Source organism: Odontesthes bonariensis, chromosome 3 (assembly GCF_027942865.1).
Source record: "Odontesthes bonariensis isolate fOdoBon6 chromosome 3, fOdoBon6.hap1, whole genome shotgun sequence".
NCBI lineage: Eukaryota > Metazoa > Chordata > Actinopteri > Atheriniformes > Atherinopsidae > Odontesthes > Odontesthes bonariensis.
The window spans coordinates 43,745,056-43,767,162 of NC_134508.1; the positions used below are offsets into that span (position 1 = coordinate 43,745,056).

The following is a 22,107-nucleotide window of genomic DNA, read 5'->3' on the forward strand; positions in this document are numbered from 1 at the left end:
TTGATCCATTAAATAACACAACCCTCTGACACAACATATAAATGTGAATCACACCCATAGGACATTTGAGCATCAAAACAGGGATTAAAGCAAAAAAATCCTGAGCCTGAACTTTTTAGACTCATGCAAACAACTATATACATGTATGCAGATTATTGTATAGTGTTCACAATGGTTCCCAAACTGGGGGCCATGGCCCCCTTTCGTGGCCGTGACCCCCCTGGTGCTCCCTATATGGTATTGGTAAGCAAGAAGCCTGTAACTAAGCCAGAAAATTTTAAATAAAAACACTCTTAAATAGTGAATTTTGAGCATGCTGTAGTAAATGCAGTCTGCCATTTAGGGTACATTAAAAGGACAGTGATTTACTTTTCAAACAGTTTTAATAAATCAAATAATTCAACAATTTCAACATTTCAATAACTTTGAACTTTGTTCATCAGAAATAAAATGGCAAATTAAATACACAGATGTTAATAAAACCAATAGAAAGTTATATCAAGTAATATCAAAACAAGTAATCATAAACATTAACTCCTACATGAAATGATAACTTAAATCAAATTGAAAGAAATAAACAAAGTGCATTTGTATCTCCAAAGTACTTTTTAGTGGGGTTTCAGTTATCAAAACTAGATTAAAAAAATTAAACAAAGTGCTCTATTTTTTCCTCTTTTTTCCGGGTTCTGAGTCATCCGAACTCTTCCTTTTTCCAGAGGTAGTTGAGGCTATTGAAGAGGATTTCTTGGCTGGACCATAAAACAGAGAAAATAACTTTGGTTGCCCAGAGGAGGAGCTGGAAGGCTTTTTAGTTGCCCCAAAGGAGGAGGTGGAGGGCCTAGAGGAGGAGGCAGAGAGCCCAGAGGAGGAGCTGGATGGCCATTTAGTTGCCCTAGAGGAGGAGGTGGAGGGCCCAGTGGGTCGAAAAGGTCTTGTTTTTGCAGAGGAGATGGTCTTTGGTGAAGGTCTGGTTGGTCTAGGTGAGGCAGCTGGCCTACTGGAGGAAGAGGATGGCCCTTTTGATTTCCTCGCCTGGGTCACTATTCTGTTTGCCACCGCTGTAGACCGCACCCTCATGGCCTCACTCATCCTTTTCTCCCTCATTCCCTGTTCTCTTGCCTTCTTTTTCTCTAGGTGGAGTTGGTATGTTTTATAGGAGGAAAGGCAAGAATTCCTTAAAGGCTGGTCAATCAACATTGTTGAGGCCGTCCACTTCCTGGCTTTCATTGTTGACTTAATTATGGCGAGGCTCTCATACGTTTCCACATTCATCCTGCACCTGTCTGCCTCCAGTATGTCATCCATTATAGCCGCTTTCGGACAGACCGTTCTAAGAAAGTAGTTATCAGAACTACCCTCCTCGAATTTCGTTCTGATAACTATCCTTCCCCAGCGGAACTGTTTCAGTCTGCATTCGCATATGAGTCGGGACCTGATAGGGACTGATGCGCAGCCGTCTGCTTCAGTGACGTGTTAGCCGTTAGCCGGTTAGCGCTACATTCAAACACAAAACAAAACGGTAAAAGTAAGGAGAGTAGAAAAAACACCACCAAGAAGCTAATATGGAGAGCGGGGAGGCCACCGTGTTCATGGTCTGCATGATGGTGATATTAATAATGGACAATCACATCAGGCGTCTAATATCGAGGCTGGAAGAGCTCACAGAGAGAGTCAGGAGATACTTTTTCATTTCATGAAGGAAGAAAGGAGAGCAGCGCTGCAGACAAATGAGACCAGTGTAAGTTTAACTTATTAAACACCCGCAGGTTGTGTCCGTGTATGAGTAAACATTTCAGCCGTGATAGCATGACATGGGGCGTAGCTACCGACCACCACACACCTTCGTTAGATTAGTTCTATAGAACTATGAAAAGACCCGACCTCGGAGAAGGAGCTAAATAGTTATAGGAACTAAGGGAGAAAGCCCCGAGTTCCTGTGTGTCCGAATACGGGAGAAAACGGCCCCGCGGATTAAAAGGTTATTAGAACTTCCAAAGGTTCCTACAGTCCGAAAGCGGCTTATGTTGAAAGACCCCTCCACCAGCGGGCCTGTGAAAATTGAAAGAAGGGCTTTCACAAGTTTGATCAGGGTTGGGTATCTCACACTAGAGCATGAAACGGGCCTTAAAAGTCAGACCCGAACCGGCCCGTGCCCGAAAGAACTCGACCTGTGCCCGGCCCGGCCCGTTTTGATTGACAGCTTTGTAGAGCCCGGACCCATTTTTAGCCCGACATTTTTCAAATGTGCGCATATCTTATCAGTCAAGAATGAATCATTGTATTCGTTGTTCTCATCGTGAATATGGTCAAAACTTTTCCACACCTCCGACCTTGCATTTGCTTGCTCAACCAACACGAAATCACCACTAGCTAATCGCCGTTTCACTTCTGCGACATCCATTTTGCATCTATGCGTATAAATAGAACTGTGGCGTTCTCACAGCCACTGCGCGTTCTTTCAGCTGTTAGACTATGGATGACTGAGACCTTGTGGCAGTGTAATGCTTTTATTCTTTTCTTTTCTTTTTGCTCGGCTCGTTGATCGGCTCTTTCAGCGCGGCCTCCTTCCTGCGCGGCCTCCTTCCTGCGCTTCGAGCCGGTTTGTTCTCCTTCTCTTCCCCGTCTGGTTCCAGCACGCTACTGTGTTTTATAAAGGAGAGTGATTAGACAAGTGGATGCTGGTGTACTAATCACTCACCTGGTGCCGCTCCCCTGAGCGCTCTCCACACCTCTCTCCTGCAGCTGATGCACCACGCCCCCTCCACAAGAACGTTATCACACAATTGTTTATTTACCGCGCAAATAACGGTTTTTAGCCCTGCCCGAACCCGGCCCGATTGAAATAATAAAAGTAGGGCCCCGAACCCGCCCAAACCCGCGGGTCCCGTCGGGTTCGGGCAAATATTCCCAGCTCTATCTCACACCTCTTTCTGAATTTCTTAGAAGTGCCACCTGACTCCACCAGTCCACATCCACTGGGCTGTTTTCTTCAACATAGGTCTTGGCCAGAGGTACCAGGTCAGCATCTATTTGGTATGCACGAACGTCCTCCCGCAGTAGGCCGAGTGCTTCAGGTGGAACCACATTAGGCAAGGCCTTCCCTAATGCCATGAATGCTGAACCTAAGGAGTCACACTGTATGAGGGATGGGGTCAGAGCCGAGAGTGAGGTGACCATGTGGTTGTCGAGGGGAAGATTTTTGAGTAGAAACTCTGCTGCCTTCATGTAGCCTTCTCTGAGGGAGTTGTACAAGTTTCCAACCCACAGTGTCTTCGCCACACGGGCCTTGGTCATGGCAGAGTATCCATAATTTCCAACACTCAGGGATTTGTTAGGCAGCTGTAACGCTGCATCCCGTACATCGATCTTGAGGATCTCTTTGACACTCAGGGGGATTATAGCTCCTGGCTTCATGAATTTGCTTAGAAGCTCTCTTACCAGTGCCAACATTTCAACATGCAACAAGTGCACCATTGGTTTCTCATGTTGCAGTTTTTTCAGAAATGCCTGAAATGTTGGAAGGACACCTGTAAACATACAAAAAAACATTTAGGCATGTTTCCATTAGTTGTATTTAAAACTTAGAACAAGACATCAGTTACTACTATGCAACTAGGTAACTACAGTACAGTCACTAACTATACAATGCTGTAAGGAATTCTCTTGAGGTGGATTACTTTTGTTGAAAAATAGACCTAACTGTTCCATTTGCACCTTGTCTTAACTACAAAGCTATGCCATCCAGGAGAGCTGGGCCATAACCACCAAGTAATAAATAAATGTATGTAAACTAGCCATGGATTTTCCTACTCATTCAAGATACCTCTGAACAGGTCAATCAAGACCGTGAGCCTATCAAAATCTGTGAATAGCACAGAGATGCGTTCCTTCCGGCTCTGGTTTGCTTGGGTCCTGGATGCTGTGGCCTGTTCTCCTTGCAGAACCTCTATTCTGGCCCTTTCCTGAGGCGAGACCTCGTGCCTTTCAAGGACTTGTTTGAGTAACTTTCTGGAGTGCACGCACACACACACACACACACACACACACACACACACGTAATGCTCCCTTGTGTCCGACTTTTACATTGGGTTTCGCCGCACACAAAGACAATCGCAATTGTCGTAAGGGGGGGTTTCAGTCGAGAATCGGGCACGATAGTCGTGTAGTTTGAGCCAGGCTGAGAGGCTACTGTGACAAATACGATTTAATTCACACACATTTTTAAATGCTTTGTACCTACCTGTATTTATGCTCTTCGCCCGGATCCAGTAGGTGGTAGTAGTGCACAATCAGGACATCCAGGAGTTCTCTCACCCTATTGCACACCTCCAACATCTGCAGGAACCTGTTACTGATGGGCCTGATCAAGCTCTTCGGTGTAAGATGGAGTAATCTCTGGAATTCCGAAAATATTTCTTTCTGTTTTGGAGACTTCTCTATGTCATAAAACACATCAGAGCAGAAATCTTCCACCTCTGCCTTGAAAGGGCTCATCATGGCTTTTGCACCGTTAGAAACCATATGGACTGTGTCGCCAGATAAATCCAGCAGGCGCGGGTTCTCCCTGCGCAACTGTGTCTCGAGACCGGACTTCTTTCCCCGCATAACCGCACAATTGTCCAGTAAAATACTGGTCACCTGCTGCAGCCCTAAACCATAGGACTGCAGCACATCCTTCAATTCCTGGGTAAGTGGCTATTGGCTATGTTCATTTTTCGACTAGCGAGGTGTTGCGTTTTAACAGCATTTTCCTCATTGTCAAAAAAACAAACAAGGACATTGAGGACTTTATCCATGTTATTATTGGTGGCCTCGTCGACGTTCAGGGAAAACATGTTATTTTTCAGTTTGGTGGAAATTTGCCTTATAAACTCAGGTCTTATCCCGTGAGTGTTGAAATAGATGGCCAGCTGATTTGAAATGGACATTTTACTTAGTGCAAATTTATCTTCCGCTACTTTTTTACACAGCTCGACCAGGGGTTGTGCTAGCGTGAAGGAGAGGTCGTGTTCTGCGAGAAATGCACACACCCGTATTTTCAACTCACACACATGGTCAGTTATGGAAGCCGGTACATCAGATGTTGTTGTTGCTCCTGGTAAACGCGTTGTAGCGTTATGCACTTATAAATTAATATATATATCAAAAAAGCGGGGCACCACCTCCAATGTCGTTTTAACTTGCTTTAAGTTACAGTCCAGGGAGGAAGACTGTTAAGATTATGAAATAAAGTCTAACTGAAATGAGTTCTGTATTTGAAGGGACAACCGGTGCTTAATAACTGTCCGTGACGCTCTGATGAATTATCACAAGCATTTATTTAACATTCCAAAAGCATATATATATAAACAGTTGATAACGGGACAGAATATGGGTAATTTGCAGTAGTTACAAGGAAATACGGTTGGGAGAGAGAGAGAGATAGCTAACTAAGATTGATGAATGATGGCTATAGTCTAAGTCTGGCTGTCATCTGGACAGAATGTGGCTAATTCCTTCGGCCTGTTACTTTATAAGGATTACAGCTACAACCACCACTTTTCAGAGAAAGGATCCAGCTTTGTCCTGCTCCTCTTAGCATTTTAGAATTCAGCGCCTTACTTTGTCGGTGAGTCGGGTCGCTGTTTGGTTGTCTTCTGATGAGCGTCGATGTCGGAGGCTGTGTTTCCATGGTAACCAGCGGGATGACGTCGAATCAACTTCTTCTTCTTTTCTTCTTTGGGGTGTAGTATATGCTTTCAGCCGATGTTGTTCAAGTTTTAACCAACAGTCGCGGGTGTCGGAGCCAGACTTAGATAAAAAAAAGGGAGTCTAAAATTGGGAATTACTATTTAAGGAGTGAAACAAAAGGAGAGCTGAGGGTCAAGGGGTCTGAAGACCAGGTAGGTCCAAGGATCACGGATTTGAAAGGCAAGAGAGCGTTTGGACACGCGCCTCAGCTTTTAAGCTTGATGTCACGTGTTAGCTTTCGTCCAATCAGCGTTTAGCTGACTCTTATCCCAAAAGCTAAGAAAGGGGAGGGTTGCACTATAAGCTTTAAAGGGATAGTTCGGGATATTTGACATGGATCTGTATGGCATCACCATAACCAGTGTCGTGCATTCAAACTGACTTACCCCCGACAGTGTCCTGTGAGCCGAGTTTTTGTCCAGTGTTGGTCAAGGCGAAAGTAGTCCGGCTTGTTTGCTGGGGTCAAGAAATTAGCGCGTTTTTCTTCCCAAAACAGTACGTGTGCTAAAGAGTGATTTATTTCATCACAAAAACCGAAGCCGGCAAAAGTCACTCCTCGTTATCACTTGGGCCCTATACTGTCTCTCATTGTGTATCAGTGCGCACGTCATTCTGACCGCGAGCTGTGCGCACGAGTTCACTTTGTTTACTGCTCGGGAAGATGTCTGACAACGAGAGCGACGAGGAACATATTGACTTCCGTTCAGAGCCAAGGGGGTATCTTTATGAACCCGTTTATACTGAGGAGGAAGTTCGCCAAATGGACTTAGATCGGGCAGAAAGAGAGAGGGTGGACAGAGAAGTGATGGAAACAGAAGCTGGAGCCACTGCTGGAGCTGCGATACCCAGGGTGGCCTACAAATCCTGGTGCACTTGTTTGAAGTGCGAAGTAATGCAGACAGAGGTGGAATGTTACTGCTGCCACGAGTGGGATTTAGTTATGCCCCAGATACAAAACCTTTCCATAGATGAGGATGTCGGCGGCCGCGGGACAGCTGCTGCCTGCATCACAAATAACGGTGACTTCCCTGCACTCCTGAATGCAGGCGTCTGAGAACTTTTTTCCATGTTCCCAAGATCAACTGGAAGAGGCGTCCCAGACCAGCTGGACCCGATGGCCAGTTGTCTGCAGAGTAAGTGTTGAGCACTGCCAAAGAACAGAAAGACTCGTGCGCACAGCTCGCGGTCAGAATGACGTGCGCACTGATACACAATGAGACAGTATAGGGCCCAAGTGATAACGAGGAGTGACTTTTGCCGGCTTCGGTTTTTGTGATGAAATAAATCACTCTTTAGCACACGTACTGTTTTGGGAAGAAAAACGCGCTGATTTCTTGACCCCAGCAAACAAGCCGGACTACTTTCGCCTTGACCAACACTGGACAAAAACTCGGCTCACAGGACACTGTCGGGGGTAAGTCAGTTTGAATGCACGACACTGGTTATGGTGATGCCATACAGATCCATGTCAAATATCCCGAACTATCCCTTTAAGAAAAAAAGGAATTCTCTCTGCCAAGCGTGTTCCCCACGTTGCAGTTCTTTGAAGAGTTGGTGATTTTCAACAATCAGGTGCTTCAAATACACAGTGATACCTTCTGTGGTGGAGTATGAGAACACAATGTTTATTGTTGAAGATTGTGACCTCTGTTGCTGATTATTTTGCCTTATTGACCACTGCAGGGCTTCGGTCAGGAAGCACGCGAGACATCACTTAAGTTCACAACGTTTACTGTCGAACTGTATCGATACAGCGATGCGTTCTGGTTACAGAGCAGTTTCTCAAAATATACAATGAGAAATAAAGAGCTGTTTTATCCTTGTGTATTGCTAACAGTTAAATACAGTAAATAAACACCAAACAGTAAATAGAAATACATTTATATTAATATCAATCATCTGATATTCATTAGTGCTGCTTTAACCATTAATCCTGTGGCATACACATGTAAACTGAAAGTAATCTGCAGGCTAACAATAATACAAACTGGGTTAGCTTAACAATGCTAAATCGCAATCATGCTAATGAGCAGAAACGGACATTTTAAAGAGTGCAAATACACACCAGGAGCAAGAAAACACTATCAGAAAGGTAAGTAACATGTACACATTCATTTCACATCAGTATGAACATAACTTACATCGTCTGTGACTGCCGCACCGGTGTAAACATGTCGAGTGGTGAACGTGAAGAAAGGAAGAGGAACTGCACAAACCGTCTTCAAAATAAAACGCCCACTTCAAATTAAAGTATGAATATATAAACATTTCTGACTTGACGAATTCAGAACATTTATAATGTTTAGCAACAAGAGCAACAAGTGCCAGTGCAAGTTAGCCTCTGGTACCAGGTCACCAAATATCAAAGGTATGTTTGTGATTTGTGTTTGCATTTAAAGCTGCAGTCGGCAGGTTTTCAAAATTGCGAGTCTAAAGTCGGAAAATTCGAACTGATACAACTTTCAGCTCCCTCCCCCAACCTCTAACAAGCTCCGAATTGCCCCCCAAACCCCTCCCCCTCTGTGGACGAGGTTGTGCACGTGAGTTCACACCAGTGTGAGCGCACACAAGCTGGGGCAGACTCACGCTCAGCAGCGTGTGCACAAGCTGTGATTGACAGGTAGGATTCCTCCACCCTAACTTGATTGGTTAAAAACAGCCGGGAGCGCTCGGTTTTTGCAAGCATGATTACAGGCTTCAGAGGGAGCTACAGATTTCGTTATTTTTCCTAAACAGCCTATTTAATATTCTACTTCCAGAATCCCATGACAGTTCAAGCTAATATGACTAAAAAAAAGTTGCCGACCGCAGCTTTAACCTTAATCCATTTCCTCCACAGTCAAGGTTTATATTTGTTGGTTTGTTTTTCTTTTCCAGATAGCCATAATCAAAAGCTTACAGTCTATTTAACAAGCTTTCTTTAGAGATGAAATGATCAATCAAATACAGAAATAGTAATTTGACCTCATATTGACCAACCCCTTCCAAAATATCGTGCATGATATCAACGGCACAATTTTCAGCAATATTGAAATATTGCAATGTATTTTTATTTTTGAACAACATTTTTTATTAAGGCAAAGATACAGCTGTAGACACATATTAACACATACAAACACCAATACGGTAATAAGCACACATCTAATGAGAGAATTTTAAAAAAGGAGGGGGAATGGGGTATAAGCAGATGTTGAATTGTTACGATCGAAGACCCAAAAAAGATGAGCATTCCCCAAAATTAATTAATAATAATAATAAAAAATAGTGGTGGGCATAGATTAATTTTTTAATCTAGATTAATCTCACTGAAATCTTGAAATTAATCTAGATTAATCTAGATTAAAATGGCTCATTCAGGGGTCCGGCAATCCGCGGGGTTCGCGGAAACAGACGTGTAAACTTTGGTTCCTATCCAAACAAAAGTCATTTAATCCTGAGACTGTTGCAATTGGCGTGTCGAGTGCTTCAATACAATAGTGTAGTAACCCCACGCATACCTTTCTCACTGCAATTAAGTTTTATTTCGGATTTATTTCGGATTTTATTTCGAATTTAGTTTCTTTTTCACAGCTGCCTCTGCTATTCCTGCTCTTCTCAGGTGTACCTAATGTAGTTTTACATCATTTGTAAAGTGATGTATATCTTGAATAACAAATTGTAAATAACAACACGTTTATTCGTGTCCCTGCCCTCACTTTCCTCATGTTTTTTTCTCGCGGGGGTGCTGCACAGCCGCGGGGTTTTAAGAATTTAACATTCTAAATGTGACGTCACGAGCTACCAAATCTACCAAAGCAAATTCTCAAGCGAAGCTTCTCCAGCGAGGTCGCTCTTGGTGAACACGCAGCATTAGGGCAGACCAGCTTATTCACATGCATGGCTCCAGCAGTTTCTCTAGCTTCGCCAACTTCTCATATTCAGCACTTGTTGGGAGGGCCAGGTCGTGCTGCTGTTGCGTTGTGTGCAGTGCGTCTCTGTTGCGTTGTGTGCAGTGCGTCTCTGTTGCGCCACACGCGCTTGATCATCTCGAGGGTGGAATTCCACCGTGTTGGAACATCTTGCACGAGCGGCTCCTGAACTTGCCCATGGGAGGTTTGCTGGACTTTCAGCTCGTCTGCGTTGGCCGGACTGTGTTTGATATAAAGTGATATAAAGTTTGGTAAAAGTCATCACAGTTTGCTTACCTATTTTGACCCAATTCCCAACCCAACTTTGAGAATAGATTAACGGCGATATTTTTTATATCGCCCGATAAGACTCTCAAATTATCGCAGCACGTTAACGCCGATAACGGCCCACCACTTATAAAAAATTTAAAAAAAACATTTATTAATCATAATGGAGGGTTCTGTTTCCCAAGGAGGTCCCCAATGGATAAGGTCATCCCTGACCATGCCTGGACAGTCGGGGGTCTGGCCTTGTTGAGACGTGCAGTTGTGCACTCGAGAGGTGATATATTGAAAGGCAGTTAGCCAGTACTGTTTTAAGAGCAGACTAGGCTGGAACCAAAGTCTCAGTATGTTTTTTTTTTTTTTTTGCTGCGTTGAGCCCTGCTCGGAGCAGTCAACGCTGATTGAGAGTAAGGGATAACTGTGAGTCATCACAGGTTGTTGTTGGGGTCAGGTTGTATGTAAGTTCCAAGTAATGAAATTGTAGAAAATACATCATTCCAGAATTGTCTGATTGGCACACACTCACAAAACATGTGCAATGTTGTGCCAAGTGCCTGATCTTGGCAGTGTGTGCAGTTAGAACTCAAGACAAATTTGAAATACTAGGATACTTACCTGGCAGGGGAGATACCATGATCAAGAAGGTGGTTCACCCAGGGCGAGGCTCAGCCATTGCACACCTAATGTACTGACCCTTGCGAATTCCCCAAATGTGGAAATCTCCACTGCATAATTACTGGTAGTGGGGGAATGCGTTCGCGCTCTCCCCTGATTTAGGAGACCAAGATGGTGGCGCGTGTACATTGCAAGGCTCAGCGTCTGACTAGATTTAGTAAATTAGTACTTATTTCTATCGTTTTCTCCTGTGTGTTTGTCCGATTCAGCGGGGCGAACCAATCATACAACAAACGGTCACTTCTGGATATTTTTTATCTAAGCAATATCGTAGTTTTGGACCGTCCATTCAACTTCCACAAACTCCCGCCTGAGTTGATAAAGTCAACGAGGTGTTACGGAGTCATCCAGCCGATCGGCAACTCTCGTCGACAGTGCCGAGATTGCAAACAAAGACGGGGGAAAGACGGGGGTCTGCGTGCTAAGCTGAGGCTAAATCCACATCGGCCATCGCTCCATAGCATTTTCCTCGCCAACGTACGTTCTGGCGAATAAGATGGATGAACTCAAGATCTGGACCCAGACTCAGAAAAGGCTCATGGACTGCAGTCTCATGTTCTTCATGGAAACATGGCTTAGCTGCTCTGTTCCGAACTACGTGGTGGAGCTTGAGGGGTGCACTATCTTCAGGGCTGACAGAGATGCCGCAGCCACAGGTAAAAACGGGTGGAGGTCTATGCATTTATGTAAACAATTCATGGTGCACGGACTCTACCGTTGTGGATACCCATTGCTCTGCTGGTCTGGAGTACCTGATTATTAAGTGCAGACCATTCTACCTTCCACGTGAGTTCACCTGCATTATTGCTGCTGCGGTTTATGTCCCACCAGATGCTAACGCTAAGGTAGCAATGAAAGAGCTTTATGCTGCCATCAACAAACTGCAGACATTGCATCCAGATGGGGCCTTTATGTCGCTGGGGACTTTAACCACTGCAATCTACGGACTGTTCTTCCAAAGTTTCATCAGAACGTCTCCTGCTCAACAAGGGGACACAAAACTTTGGATCATGTTTACTCCAATGTGGCTGAGGCATACAAAGGCACTCCCCTCCCCCACCTTGGTCCCTCTGATCACCTGTTCTGTTCCTGCTCCCCAAGTACTCCCCCACCATCAAACAGATCAGCTCCTATCCTTTTCTTTTCACCCTGTACACATCGGACTTCAGGTACAACTTGGAGTTCTGCCACATACTCTGATGATACGGCTGTTGTGGCATGTGTGCATGGTGGACAGGAGAAGGAGTACAGGGACCTTGTGGAGTCCTTCAAGGGTTGGACCAAAAATAACTTTTTGCTCCTGAACACTACCAAGACCAAAGAGCTGGTGGTGGACTTCAGGAGATCTAAAACCCCATACCAGTCAGTCTGCATTGATGGAGGGGAGATAGAGACTGTTTAGACCTGCAAATACCTGGGGGTGGTGCTGGATAATAAATGGAGTGGTCTGCCAACATAGTGTACAGGAGGGGCCAGAGCCGTCTCTTCTTCCTGAGACGGCTCAGGTCCTTCAATGTCTGCAGTGACATGATGTGCATGTTTTATCACATTGCACTGTTCTATGCACTGTTCTATGCTGCTGTCTGCTGGGGGAGTTGCACTACAGACACAAACTGTAGGCGCCTGGACAAACTGGTGAAAAAGGCTGGTTCTGTTGTAGGCAGAAGGCTGGACCCTCTCAGTTCTGTGGTGGAGCAACGGATGAGGAGGAAGTTAGATTCTGTGATGGAGAATAATAAACATCCTCTCCACAGCATCCTGCAGGACAGAGGAGCAGCTGCAGTGAGAGGCTGCAGGACTGAGAGCTTCAGGAGGTCCTTTGTCCCCACAGCCAGAAGGCTTTATAACAGTGACTGCTGACTTTTTCTTCTCAAATGTATTTATTTATTTATTTAGTCATTTGTTATTAGTAGCAGTATTTTTATAAGTATGATTGTTATTGTTGTTAATATACAATCATTGTAAATATTATTTTTTTGCTACTTGACTAATTTGAGTTTCGCCCATTGGGGGATGAATAAAGTTTTATTCTATTCTATTCTTTCTATATGTATATATTTATTATAGATGTATTTTGTACATGTTCATAAAATACATGTCAAATTAAAGTTTCGTGTTTTAAAGGATAAAGATTGTTTGAGTTTCTTGTGCATGTAGAATACTTGACCATCGTAATCTAGATGGAATTTGTTGCTATGTGTTTCCTTTTGAAATTAATTTGCATGTGTCCAGATACTGACTGCCAGTCGTGCCTTGTGTCACGCTCTCTGTGCAACATGCATTTTGAGTCCTTGTTGTACGACACATGCCCGTTCTGCTGTCATGTTGGCACTGGTGGTGTGTGCGTTTGTATATCTGAGCAGCAGATATGTATTAGCTGCCAACACTCCGGCCATAAAAACATGTCAAATTTCAAATGAATGCCTTGTCAATGAATGTGAAGAGGCACTGCATATGCTGGCAAGGGTCGCAGTTTCTGGCAAAGCATACGAATTGTGTCCACAGAGCACAAAATCAGAGTTACACTGGTTAATAAAGACACTCATTTACACATTTAGAAGCATCAATGCAGATGTGTTAACTAAGTTTATCAATAGAGATCTTATGAGAGACACCCACTGCTCGGATGAAATAGTTGGTTTATTTTATATAGAGGGCACTGAGTTGGCTTTTGCTGTGAATTGACACTTTGCAAATTAAACTGAATTTAAATTAGTACAACACATTATCTTATTTTAAAACTGGGATAATATATTGTTTGACATTGAATAGTAGTCTGTCGTCTTTAATGACATTTACTGAATTTTTTTTCTTTTTTTTTTTCTTTCAAAAATATTTTTATTGAATTTTCCATATCAACAGCAATGAACATCCAGCATAAACAGTAGAAGTAATAATAAATAAATAAAATAAAGTAAAAACAAAACAAACACCTTTGGTATACAGACAGTAAAATAAAAACCAAACAAACACCTTGGGTATATAGACAGTAAAATAAAAATTAAACAAACCCCTTGGGTATGCAGGTGGTAAAATAAAATAAAATAAAATAAAATAAACAACACAAACCCCTTGGGTATATAGAAAGTAAATTAAAAATAAAAACACCTTGGGTATTTAGAAAGTAAAATAAAATAATACAAAACAAACACTTTGGGTATGTAGAAAGTAAAATGAAATAAAAACCAAACAAACACCTTGGGTATATAGATAGTAATAATGCCAAGGTCATACAGAGTAATTTTTTTTCTTTTTTAAAAGGACTTAAACAAAGCAATTTAAATAGAATAGTCATGAGAGAAACAAACAAAATAAAAAAGTTGGAAAAGAAAAACCAAAAAACAAACAAAAAACAAAAAACAAAACACTGACTAAAGACAAAACAAACAATAAAACAAACATACAAAAGAGTAAAAAAAAAAAAAAAAGTGACACAAACACACGGGAAAGCACAAAGAGGAGGGGAAGGGATTTTTTGGGGTGTGGGGGTGGGGGTCCAGTTGCATATTTCAATGAGCGTCCTCAGTTAGGGTATATTTATAGTTTGTCAGCTGGTTAATCACTCTATTTGAAGTCCATCTAATTGCTTCACAAATTTAATAAAGTCATTCCATGTCTTATGAAAGTTCTGAAGAGCACCATTAACAGTATACCTGATCTTTTCTAATTTGAGATTACACATGATACTCTTGATGAGATGTGCGTGTGTGGGTGGAGCAGAATTCTTCCAGTTAAGCAGTATCAACCGCCGCGCTAGTAAGGAAGAGAATGCTAAAGCCTTGCGCTGACAGGAGGTCATGGAAATGTTTTCAGAGGTTACACCAAAATGGCCAAAAGGGGGCAGGGAGTAACAGGTTTTTTAAATATTTTAGAGAATAAATCAAAGAAAGAGGACCAGAATCGATCTAATTATGGACAACCCCAGAACATATGGTATAAAGTTGCGGGAAGCATTTTACATCTGTCACACAGAGAATCAATGTCTGGGTAAATTTTTGCCAGAGCAGTCTTACAATAATGTAGGCGGTGTAACACCTTGAATTGGATAAGACTGTGACGTGCGCATATGGATGAGGAGTGAACACGATCCAAGGCTGCATCCCAAATGTCCTCCAAGATGTCAAAGCCAAGCTCCCCCTCCCAGTGCTGTTTTATAATACTTAAAGAGGGCATATTAATTGAAATTATGTATTCATAAACTTTAGCCAACCTCCCCCTTCGAGCATGTAAAAGCATGTTGTTAATATGATCAAGATGAGTTTTAGGTGGGAGAGAGGGAAAATCTGGGAACTTCTTCCTAATAAAATCCCTCACCTGCAAGTACTGGAAGAAAGGAGACCGTGGCAGATCATATTTTTCTTTGAGTTGTGTGAAACTGGCGAAGACGCCATCTATGTACAAGTGCTCCAGTTTTTGGATGCCCTTATCATGCCAAATTTTAAAGACTGAGGAATGACTAGAGGGGGGGAATAAGGGGTTGCAAAAAAAGGGGAGAAGAGAGAGATGCTTTGCAGACCAAAGGAAAGTTTAAATTGTTTCAAAATTCTTAGAGAATGCCACACAACAACATTATGTTTGGGGATTGAAACTGGGAGTGGAAGTGATGCCCCAAAGAGCGCAGAGAGGGAGTGAGGGTGGCAAAGGGAGGACTCGATATTAACCCATGCAGGACAGTTTGCATTGTCAGGAGATAAAAGCCAGAAAGACATGTTGGTCAAGTTCGATGCCCAGTAGTATAATTGGAAATTAGGGGCAGAAAGGCCCCCAAGTTTCTTAGGTCTCTCAAGGAACTCTTTACGTATGCGTGCATGTTTACCCCCCCAGATGAAGTTAAAATTAGACGTTGTAAGGATTTAAAGAATGAGTGAGTAATGAAAATTGGGAGACACTGAAATAAATAAAGAAATTTAGGAAGAATGTTCATCTTCACTGAATTAAGTTTGCCAACCAAAGAAAGAGGAAGAACTCCCCAACGTGTAAAGTCTGCCTTGCAGCGCTCAAGAAGAGAAACAAAGTTAGCTTGAAATAGTTTTGAGTATGTCCGAGTGATGGTCACACCAAGATATTTGAAGGAGTCCTTCACAATCTTAAATGGTATGTCAATTTGCAGAGGGGGGGAATATGTTATGGGAAAATATTCACTCTTATGCAAATTAAGTTTGTACCCTGAGATCGCCCCGAAAGAAGCGAGCAGAGATAAGACGTGAGGGAGAGTGGTATCAGGATTGGAGATAAAGAGGAGGAGGTCATCCGCGTAAAGGGAAACCTTATGCGCTTGACCACCCCGAATAATTCCCTCTATCCTATCATCCTGTCTCAAAGCTATGGCAAGAGGCTTAATAGCGATTGAAAACAAGAAGGGACTTAAGGGGCACCCTTGTCTGGTGCCTCTACCAAGATGGAAATGATCGGACACTTGATAGTTAGTAAGAATAGAAGCCATGGGTGATGCATATAAAAGCCTGATCCAAGAAATTAAATTTTGACCGAAACCAAACCTCTCTAAAGCAAAGAAAAGGTAATCCCACTCGACGCGGTCAAAAGCCTTTTCCGCGTCGAGTGAAACCACAGCCTCTGCACCCATATGTTGAGAGGGAGTATGCAAGATATTGAGCAGTCGACGTACATTACAGAAAGACTGTCTCCCGCGGACAAAGCCAGTTTGATCCTTAGAAATGATGGAGGGAAGAATCATCTCCAGTCGAAAACCTAGGGCTTTAGCCAGAATCTTAAAGTCCTGATTAAGGAGGCTTATAGGACGGAAAGAAGAGCAGCACTGGGGATCCTTCTCCTTTTTTAAGAGGAGTGAAATAGTGGCATGATACAAAGTCGGCGGAAGAGTTTTTGACTGAAAAGATTCAGTATACATCGCATGCAAAAGGGGCACTAGTTTGTCTGAAATTTTTTTATAAATGTTGGCTGGAAAGCCATCCGGCCCTGCCGCTTTCCCGCTTTGCATTGAAGCGATAGATTTTTTTATAAATTCAGGGGTGATAGTTTCTTCAAGAAACGAAACATCCTCAGGACTTACTTTGGGAATATCCAGATTACTGAAAAAAGTTATAAATTGTTCTGGGTCAAGCTGAGATTCAGATGTATAAAGACTTGAATAAAATTTCTTGAACTCATTGTTGATGAGTTTGTGATCGGAGGTGACAGAGCCAGAGCCAGTCTTTATAGAAGAAATGGTGCGAGAGGCAGCTTTTTGGCGAAGCTGATGGGCTAAAAGTCTAGTAGGTCTATCCCCGTCTTCGTACAATTTTTGGCGAGATTTAAGTAAAGATTCTTCTGCACGCTGAGTTGTTAGGAGGTCAAACTCTGTTTGTAGAGTGATCCTATCTTTAAGGAGCTCGGGAGTAGGGTTTACCGCATATTGCTGATCTAGACGGAGAATGGAGGAAGTGAGGTCAGAGATTCTGCTTTTGCGACGTTTATTTACATGAGCTGTGTAAGAAATAATCTGTCCCCGCAGGAAAGCCTTCAAAGCTTCCCAGCGAATAGATGAAGAGGTATCAGCCACAGGATTGGTCAAAAGAAACGTGTCAATTTGGTTAGAGACGTACGTGACAAACTCCGGATTGGAGAGGAGAAGAGGATTAAAGCGCCATGACCTATTCGGGGGTCTTTCCTGTAAAGCGAGCTCAAGTTTGAGTGGTGAGTGGTCTGAAATAATAATACCTTGGTAATCACAGGCTGCAACAGAACCCAGTAAAAAAGCGTCAATAAAGAAATAATCAATCCGTGAAAACGAATTATGCACAGAAGAAAAGAAAGAGTAGGATCTGGAGTTAGGGAATTTAAAACGCCAAGGGTCCGCATAGTTGTAGGTCTCCAAGAATGATTTAACTACCTTAGATGATTTAGAGGCAATATATTGTTTATTGGAGGAACGATCACGAGTAGGGTCTAGAACTAAATTGAAATCACCACCAAGGATTAGATGATGCGTGTCTAAATTTGGTATAGATCTAAAGAGGTTATTAAAAAAATTGACATCATCCCAGTTAGGACCATAGACATTAACCAATGCAAGGGCTGTATTATACAAGGTGCCAAAGACCATCACATAGCGACCATTAGGGTCTGAAATGGAGCTGGATACAGAAAAGGGAACATCTTTATGGATGAGAATCGCAGTACCTCTGCTTTTAGAATGAAAATAAGAGTGGAACATCTGCCCCACCCACCCCTTTCTGATCCTAAAGTGGTCTAATGTACGAAGATGCGTTTCTTGCAGAAAGGCAATGCCTGTTTCCATGTGTTGAAGATGGTCAAGTACCCGCTTTCTTTTCACAGTATTGTTTAGACCGTTTACATTCCAGCTGACCAGATTTGTATGTAATTTTCTAGTGTTTACTGGCATAATTATCTTTCACTGAGGTGAAGAAACAGCGGCAATTGGACCTGTGGGGTGGGGAGGGGGACGGGGAGGGGGAGGGGTGGACGGAGACACAACAACAAGAAACATACCAAAAGGAAAAAGAAAAAGAAAAAGAAAGAAGTGCAGAATGCACACTTCACCCCAGGAACTGGGTGAACACTTTGTGAACACTTTGTAACTGTATGTATATACATACTTACTGTGATGCCTATTCAGCAGCATCCTGGCTAAATAGAAAACAAACAAGAGAATAGCAAAACTTTTTTAAATTTCAATATTTAAACTAGCATTTTAGAAAGCTGGCTTGATCTTCAAACCAGAGGCAAACAAAGTCAAGGTCGTTCAGATGAGGGTAAGAAAGAAAACAAACCAAAAAAAAAGCAATAATAGTAATAATAATAACATTTTGAGTGGCAGAAAAAGGGGATATTTATAATTCTATAATAGTGAGGATAATGCTGACGAAAGCGATGTTGACAAAATAAACTTTCATGGCTGGGAAATTAATTCTACAAAGGGAATTGGAATTTAATAAGCCAATCCAGAAGGAACTGAGATACTGCCTGTTATTAAATAAAGTGAAATAAACAAAAATAAGTAACCAAAAGACAAATAAAAAAACATTGGGTGGGCATTAGACAACTACACCCAGCATGAGATAATAAAAGAAAAGTGCATTTAACTTATATTATAACTGCCAATCTCAGTTGAGCTTTACTCTCTTTTTCCTTCTCTCCCACTCCATTTTACCGCTTTCCTCCTCTCCAAGCAACAAAGAACAAGAAGAAAAAAAAAAAAAAAAAAGTTGGAGGGGGAACTTAATACCTAGTTCAAGCTCATGGGAGTAGAAGAGAGCAACGTTATCTTACCAGTATCAAAACGAATAGAACTGCAAGTTTACCTGTGCACAGAACAGCATATGAAGGCAGGCGGCAGATTGGAGGAGGAACAGTAGGAAAATGTTGAACGTGCCGCCGCAGTACAATCCAACGTACACTAACACTTTTTTTTTTATAAACAATTGAAGCCCGAGAGGGTCACTTTTAACAAACAATAACACGGCTGACCCAAGTCGTTAAGGGGAAATAACCCAGCGACAGCTATTTGTGCAGACCGATTGTGATGGAAGTCCGACGGAAAGCTTATATATATGTTTCAAGCACACATACCGACAGTCATATGTCACAAAACGGAGTTGGTTAGCTCACCGCTATTGGGAGTACAACTCAAGTGTCAGCTGTACTAGTGGAATCCCCGGAGGTCGCTGGCATATGTCGGTCAATAAAGCCGAGAGCCTCCGATGGCTCAGTGAAGCTCACTTCTGGTTGTCCCACATGAAAACCAGACGGGCGGGATGATAGAGACGAAAGCTGACGTTAGCCTGGTGAAGCCTGCGTTTCACAGCGGTGAAAGAAGAGCGGAGCCGGGCCACCTCCGGGCTGACATCAGGGAAGAAGTGAATCCGCTTGTCTCGGTACAGAATCGGCCTCCGAACCAGAAGTGGTCTTGGCTTGCCCTCAGGTGGTGGTTTTTGAGCGGAGGTCCGGTGGACGCGGTCAATGATGATGGGCATTTCAAAGGCGTTGGGGCCAAAAACTTCACGGAGGAGGTTACACACAAAATCAGCCGGTTTAGGCAACTCCACTGATTCGGGCAGACCAATAATGCGAATGTTCTCTCTCCGTGTGTAGTTGCTCAGGTAGTCGAGTTGTTTCATCATGGCCTCGTTTTCCTTCGTAAGCCACGCTACAGTCGCACCGAGCCCTGTAAGTTGGTCGCAAGTGTCAGGGACTCCTCCACGTCCTGAATCTTTTTCCCGTGGTCATCAACCGTCCGCTGCAGGGCTGAAATAGCCACACCACACTCTTTCTGAAAGTTTTCAAGCGACTCAAGGTTTTCGTTCCTCAGTTTGTCGATGGCGGCCTGAAAATCAGCAGCGGCGTCCGTGACCGCGGGCGTGAGGGAGGACCAGCTAGGTTGGTTAGCTAGCTTAGCCGTGGAATCGGAGTCAAGCGTGGAGGGGTTCATATCTTTAGTCTTCTGTCTCGTTTCTGGCATATCTCCAGTCTCTCAAGTCTCATACACCGCCGAAATAAGGATAACTTGGAAAAAGTTTGCAAAAGCACCAGTAAAATATATTTTTAGTGGGAGCTGCGCGGAGACCGCCTAGCACGCTCGCATGCTTAACCGGAAGTCTCACATTTACTGAATATTTTTGATGATAAAATGTCAGGCTTCCTTACCAGCCTATCACATGTACACTTTCCAAATGCCCACACTTCAAGGGTAAAACCAGCACTGTTAGAAAAGTGTGTCGTGGAAAACATGGTTGCCCGAAAGCCATATTCATTCATTTTCTACACCTGCTTAGTCCAATTCAGGGTTGCGTTGAGGCTTGTGCCCACCCCAGCCGCTATCAGACGTGAGTTTTTTTAATTTCTCCCATTGGGGGATGAATAAAGTATTTTTCTATTTCTATTTCTATTTTCTTCTATGAGGAGGGGACACTTTGGACAGGTGGACAGTCCAGTGCAGCACCAACACATGGACAAATGAGCCAAACAAATATGGGGGGCCGTCAGGGACATTATTTGTAATTCACTTGCGTACACACCAATGAAACCAATATCTCTCACAAACTATTCTGAAAACCTTGCACACAGGCAAGTGAAAAGCTCCTATACACACAACTTAAAAAAACTAGGCAGTCACAGAACTGAAATGTCTGAAACTGCTGATAAAAGATTCACACACACCAGTGAAATGTGCTCATATACTCGACTAAAAATGTTCCTCTTGTGTATGCACACAAAACTCTTCACACTCCATACTAAAAATGTCTCGTAGACACTAGAGAAACGCTCTCATACACACAACCAAAACACTTGTACACATTCGAGTGAAATGTTCTAAGACACACAACTGAAATGGTCTCATAGGTTTTGTAAGAATAAAGACATGAAGGTTGAGATTTGAGTTTCTCCTAAGCCTGGTGCAGTCTTACCTTGGGGATAGGCATGGTTCAAATATTTGTAATTTTCCTGGGATGCTCACATCAGGAATATTTGACTGGAAAGCTCCAACCATGGCTGTTATCTCACTGCCAGGAGGAGAGAATTCATCTAGCATTGCCTAATGGAACTCAAAAAAGTTATTCAGATCATTCAGGAAGTCAGCATCATCATTACACACCGTAGGGGCTATCCTGTAGTTGGCTGAATGCCTTGTCACATGTTCCTGGTGTTAGAGGGATCGTGGAAAAAGTCCTGGATTTTCTTACCATGACATTTTGTACTGGATGTTCGTTGATATTACTCCGCCACCGCTAAGAAAATAATGCGAGCATGAACGAGCTGCCAAATAAAACACGACAGAAGCAACTTTTCGCCACGAAATTTGATATGGATTACCAGTGCACACCAGTAACCACTCCGGTGAGTTGATTATTTTGAAAACGGACGTTTATGGTGCTTTTACGGACCTTTCTAGACATGCGCATGACTTGCCGTTCTGAAGCAGGTTCAGAAGAATCAAAATTAGGCAAATACCGGAGACAGCAGTAAACATCAAAAAAGCGGTGAGGGGGGTTCTAAAACATTGCAGACGACTCAGAAAAGAGGCTTAATGTTGAAAATACCGCAGTTCCCCTTTAAAAACATCATGGAAATCAGGTGAGTGGGAAATTATGGACTGAAATTTGGCTGGGGAGCAGGAGTTATGACTGAGACCTGGGCTAATAACTAAGAACTGGAGGTAAAGGTTGGCTTTTTTAGAAAACAGGTCTGTAGACATTCCTCCCACCAAAAGGAAACATTAGCAGAGGACCAGTCAGTGTGAGGGAACAGGGAACAGTGAGAATTTATGTATATTTACTGGACTGGAATACGTAAAAAACTGTGGGTCTCTGAGAGTGAGACTGATTTAGAGGAATTTTAGGGGATTTTATTTGGACTGGGTGTGTATGTTGAGTTACCAAGCAAAAGAGGTGGCCATCCAAAACACTTGACTCCAGTGGCTTGAGGAGAGGAATAGGTTTCAGGCCCAGTCTTCAGGCTGAATAAAAATTATTAAAATTACCATCACAACCGAAGTCCAACAGGACAGTATGACTAAGGGAGAAGGAGTATGCACTTAGAGGAGGTAGGTAGT

The 22,107-nt window shown here is 42.9% G+C and overlaps 1 protein-coding gene and 1 non-coding gene across 5 annotated transcripts in view; both read left to right on the forward strand.

The window, feature by feature from the left end:
* The window catches only part of LOC142377607 (calcium-dependent secretion activator 1-like), a 452,862-nt gene that overhangs the window by 282,829 nt on the left and 147,926 nt on the right, over positions 1–22,107 (forward strand). The gene's annotated exons all lie outside the window — the stretch shown is intronic.
* Positions 10,510–10,673, forward strand: LOC142377993 (U1 spliceosomal RNA). The gene has a single exon (XR_012769588.1). It is a non-coding gene; the product is annotated as a U1 spliceosomal RNA (small nuclear RNA).